Here is a 5467-nt window from a genome sequence, read left to right as displayed (position 1 = left end):
TTTGTGTGTGTGTGTTTTTTCATTAACTGCATATAACCACAGTGTCACTATTCACTCAGCACCTAAAGCAAAATAGGTATTGAACAGAAAGAGCAGATTTGCTCCCCCTCCCCCAGAAAAGTAGTTTTCTCAATTTTCACCCCAACTTTAAGCTCACCAGAAGGAGCTTAAATGGAGATCTTGTAAACGCAGTGCAGCTGCTGACACTTCTGTACCTCTTTGGCACACAGGGTTCAAGCTTCATTGAACTGACATGTTCTCTTCCCATTTGCTTGGCTGAATATTCCAACGACTTAACCCTATTTTACATCTGTAACAGAGAAGTGGAAATGAGATGGTAGAGAGGACTGTGCTACTTCATTGTAAGGAACTGTTCGTATTTTTAAGACTTAAGAGCCTTCTCCTCAAGGTGCTACATTTTGGAAGGGGGAAATCCCACAATTGTAACCTGAGTGCTGAGTGCTCATTCTTCAGCAGGTGTCGATCAGATCTTAAGGGCAATTGGGAAAAGGAGTGAATAAAATAAGTGTGTTGGTCAGAATGTGACTGAGTGATGTGCATATGTATGTATAGCTGTTCAAAAGTCCACTTGGTCCTTACAAAGTTGGCTGGACTCAAGAATCTAGAAAAGCAGGAGAGTCATAAGTGTGGGTTTTGTATTTTTATAAATCAACCAACCAACCAACCGTGCAAGGTCCAAGTAGAATTTTGAAAAAATGGGGCAGTTATACTGTTGAGATTGAGAAGCCAGTATCCTGAGATGCTAAAGCAGCAACTTTTATAATCTGAGAAGTTGGCCTGTCCACAGCTGCTGAAACCTAAACGTGTGTACCTACTGTTGGATATACATTCACATGGCTTGGCATTTGATTTGTGCTGGTTTTTTTGGAGCAAGCAGGGCCCATTTTTGTAGATCTGCAGGAAATTATTATTGGAAACAATGTGATTCCCAGAGTCCAATTGTCCCTGCATCTGAAGCTAGATTGCTATAGCTACAGTGGAAGCAGGCTTCACTATGGCTCAGCCGTTTGTCACGTTTATAGAGTCAGCTGCCACCTCCAAGCATAGATTAAGCAGATGGTTATCAGTGTACTCAGAACTGGTCAACAGCAAGATTCTCTCAATTTCATTGTTCAAAAAAACAGCAATTAAGCATCCAAAAGATGCTAAGGAATAGAAGATCTAGGAACTTCCATTATCTACTATATATTTTGGAAAGTGGTTTGTCCGTTTGTTTTCTATACAACCAGACACCTCTTGAAATATCATAACCAAACTCGACACAAGGATTCCCAAGGTGGGGATGGCAGTCCTTTGTCAGAATTTAGATGCTGGATGCCATTTTGAATCAAGACAGTGTACCAAAACATCACTTTGGTGTGACTTTGCCCATTTTTTAGCATTAGTTTGGCTACCTCATGAGCTAATGTTGCCAAACTTGGTGCAAGGGTTCCTGGTGTGGGGATCTATGTCGATTGTTGGGTGCCAGGCACCATTTTGAATCAAGATGGCAGACTGAAATGTGACTTGGGGTTAGCTATGCCTGTTTATTGGCCATCTCCTGAGATATTATCACTAAACATGGCTTGAAGGTTCTCAAGGTCTTCATTATTGTTCGGGTGCCGATGTTATTTTGATTCAAGATGGTGGACCATCTTTTGATTCAAGATGTGACTTCGCCTGATTTTTGACATGACTCACAAATTACACTGTCCATTTTAAAATCATATTTTTTGATTTCCAAAAATCCCCAGACATTCCTGGGCACTCCCTGCTAGTAACCTCATAATGAAAGTTCTGCTGCCTCAGACCAAGAATCCATCCAATCAAGCATTTTGCTTCCAACAGAAGCTCCCCCAGACAGCCTGATGGTATTAGTACTTTCTCACCCTTCAGCAACTGGTATTTAACTGGCCTGCTACATCTGAATCTGAAAGGTCAGTCTTGTCTTTGCAGGTTTCATTTGTCAATAGTGATTAATCACAAACAGAATGTTACAGTGTGGAATTTCCTTGTTCAGAGTGCCAGCTACCTATGCCCTTTTCTAGGACACACATTCTCTTCCCTGCCCCTTCATTTTTTTTATTTCCTTCAACGGATTTGGCATTCTGTCAGCACTGAGCTATTTGTATTTCTCTAAACCGGGGGTTGCTACCCTTTAGGAGCATCTGCTTATAGTTACAAATGAGAAACTCACAGGCAACACAAAAACACACCTTGCAACCATTGGGCAAAGTTCAGCTTGGGGGAGTCAGAAGCCTTCTGGTGCCAGGGAAGGCCCATGGGCACCATGTTGGTGACATCTATTCTAAACCTTGGAATTCTTGACCATATCAATGTCTCCTTGTTTCTCGGTTTGGGTACAGTCCTGTTGACACCCAACTCAGTGTGCTATTAGGAAGAACTTTCTGCCAGTAAGAGCTGTTCAACAGTGAAACGGTCTACCTCAGGAGGTTGTAGACTCTCCTTGGAGGTTAGATGACCATCTGTCATGGATGCTTTAGTTGAGATGCCTGCATTGCAGGGGGCTGGACTAGATGACCCTCAGGTCCCTTCCAACTCTGATTCTATGATGTGTTTCATCACATTTTAAAGCCATCTAAGCTAGGGGCATCATATGACAGTACCCCAGATTAAGGCTCCCAAGATTTCCCAAACTGCTATATTCAATCATATATACTCCCAAGTACTCAACAAAAAACGCATTGAAACAAAAAGCCCACCACCAGCTTCTCATGAACTTGCAGGCATTGGACTCTTTCAATTTGGAATAAATGCAACAGAATGTGGGCATTAGGAAAGAGCTGCATCTTTCATTCAATATACCTCTAATCTGTGTGATGTTTACATCTGGTGAGAGAAGTGGATGCCATGAATCAGTTGGGTGTCACCCTATGAAGGGCAGAGTATAATGAAGGGAGAATGATTTGGAGAACGTGGCTGATTTCTGCCAGCAATTGCTGGGCCGACTGTGAAACTTCCTAGTCCTTCTGGGGCAATATTGCCCTTCTGTTGCTTCAACTTTCCACTCACTGAGCTGAATATGAATGACACTTGTTAATAAATCAGTTCTGGATGTTCTTCTGTCGGTGCTGTTGTTCATATTTTGTCATGTCCTAAAAGCCAAATGCAACATGCAATACAGTGCAGCTCTATACTAGCAGAACCAAAGAGTAAGTGTTAATTAAATACTGCATAAAATTCTGTTTGCTTGTAGTTTGAACAGCTGTTACACAAGCTGTTTTGCTCTAGTGCCCTCTAATGGATAATGGAGGGAATACTAGTAAATTTGTCTCTTCCACTCACAAGCTCTTAAATGTTCTTCAGTTGTGGCACAGCTGGTTCACACTTAATGCGAATCCATGGTTGGACCGTGCCTTTGGGTCATGTGTTAACCTTGCCCAGTACCTTAAAAATCTGAAGCCACGGTTTGTTGTTGGCTTACAAATCTTGATTTATTTTAACTATGACATGGAGTTATGAGCAAACCCAGCACCTGTCTTTAACCATGGCCACACCTACGCAGATTTTATTGAGCTACAAAGGTATATGATAAGAACATCTAGAAAAATAAAACAAACTTTGCAGAAACAAGGCATGGTTTGTCTGATCATGGTCCATTCCTGTGCTGTTTTTAAAAAGCAGAGGCTTAGGCCTGTGTTCAAACCAAGCCAATGGGGGGGGGGGGGAGAGAACAACTCCGGCTGTTTTGGAATTGACAGCAATGTACCAAAAATAATTTCCTGCTCCAATTTCAGCCAATATATTAGGAACAATTAGGAAACAATATTGTGCAATTTGCTTTTTGAACACCACATTCTCCAATGCTTTCAATTAAATGCTGCTTTTTAAGTGCTTCAAACTCTGTGGTAGTTAAGGAATATTCACTCTTTGTGATGGAATGGGTCTGGACTCAGAATCTGGCAGCAGAACTTTGCTCATGGGATGCTTCCACAGGAAAAATGGACAGGAGACAATGTGATTTCTGCTGATTCCTCCTGCAAAGCTGGAAGCTGCAGTGGGGAAAGGGAATTGGGAAAAGTCTGTTTCTCCAGTGAGAATCTCCACTGGATCTGATGCAAGTAGAATGAATGCTTCAGTCCACAGAAAGCACCTTCTGGTTCCAACCCATAGGGGGGAAATTGGGAAAGACCAAAGTGAAATACCTTTGTGGTTTAGATGCTGAACTCTACCACAGCTCTCATGGTCTCCTTTCTTTCATCACCATCTTGGTGGGGTAGCTGTTCCTGTAACTCTGCCACTATACAGGCTTACATTACATTACATTTGGCTCTACTATGTGAAGTTTAAAGGGGGGAAAGTGAGTTTTCATCTATAGATATATGTGTGTGTGTGTGTGTGTGTGTGTGTGTGTGTGTACACACATATATTTTGGGAAAACAACCTTATTCTCCCCACGCTCTGCAGCATTCCTGCAACCATTTCTTTCAATCTGTCATTCTCTGGCCAAACAGCTCTTTGTACGGCTAAGCTCACCCCAAGCATCCTTCCAAGGGAGAGCAACCCCATTCCCCAACCTACCTCCTGAAGGTGGGGAACATCCACGCCAAGAGCCTTCTTCCTGGGATTGAAGCACAGTTTATTGGCCCACCTAAACACCTAATGTTTAGGGGAGTTTTTAATGTGTGACCTTTTAATGTATTTTTAATCTTTGTTGGAAGCCGCTCAGAGTGGCTGGGGAGACCCAGCCAGATGGGCGGGGTACAAGTAATACTATATATTGTTGTTGTTGTTGTTGTTGTTGTTGTTGTTGTTGTTGTTATTAATGACTGCTCCCAAAAGCTTCATATACAGGGGAATCTTTAGCATATGTGCTGCCTGAGTGCAAAGATCTGCCCAGCGCCCCCAAGTCTGACAAGTGCCGCCGTTGTGAATGACAAGCGCCACCACTGGCACGGCACGTCTTTGGTAAATGAGCGCACAAAGTCAAAAGTCCTTTAGTGAAACAGAAGGTATACATTTCGATAATACCTAGGTATATATGTATTTTGTTTTTCTAGCTTGATCAAAATTATTTATTATTTCATAACAGGTTGTTAAGAGCTTCAGTGGCGGGCGCCTGGCACCATCCAGAATTTGAGGCCTGGGTGCCCTGCACCCCTTGCCCCCCCCCCAGGTAAAGACGGCCCTGTTTGTATAAATGTTCAATGGCACTGGGCAGAGGATAATACTCTGCAGAACCCCACAGGACAAGTGCCGGGGGTCTGAGGAACACTTACCCAGTGCTACTCTATAGTCACAACCCTGAGGATACAAACAGAACCACTGTAAAACAGTGCCTCTAATACTCATTTCACTATATCGGTCCAGGAGGATACCATGGTCAATGTATTGAAAACCACGGAGAGATCAAGCAGAAGTAACGGGGTCACACTCCTGCCCCCTCTCACAATAAAGGTTGATCAAGCCTGATTCAGTTCCCATACCAGATCTGAACTCAGATTGT

Source organism: Podarcis pityusensis (genome assembly GCF_964106645.2).
Source record: "Podarcis pityusensis genome assembly, chromosome: 2".
Taxonomy (NCBI): Eukaryota; Metazoa; Chordata; class Lepidosauria; order Squamata; family Lacertidae; genus Podarcis; species Podarcis pityusensis.
This window is presented reverse-complemented; position numbering follows the sequence as displayed.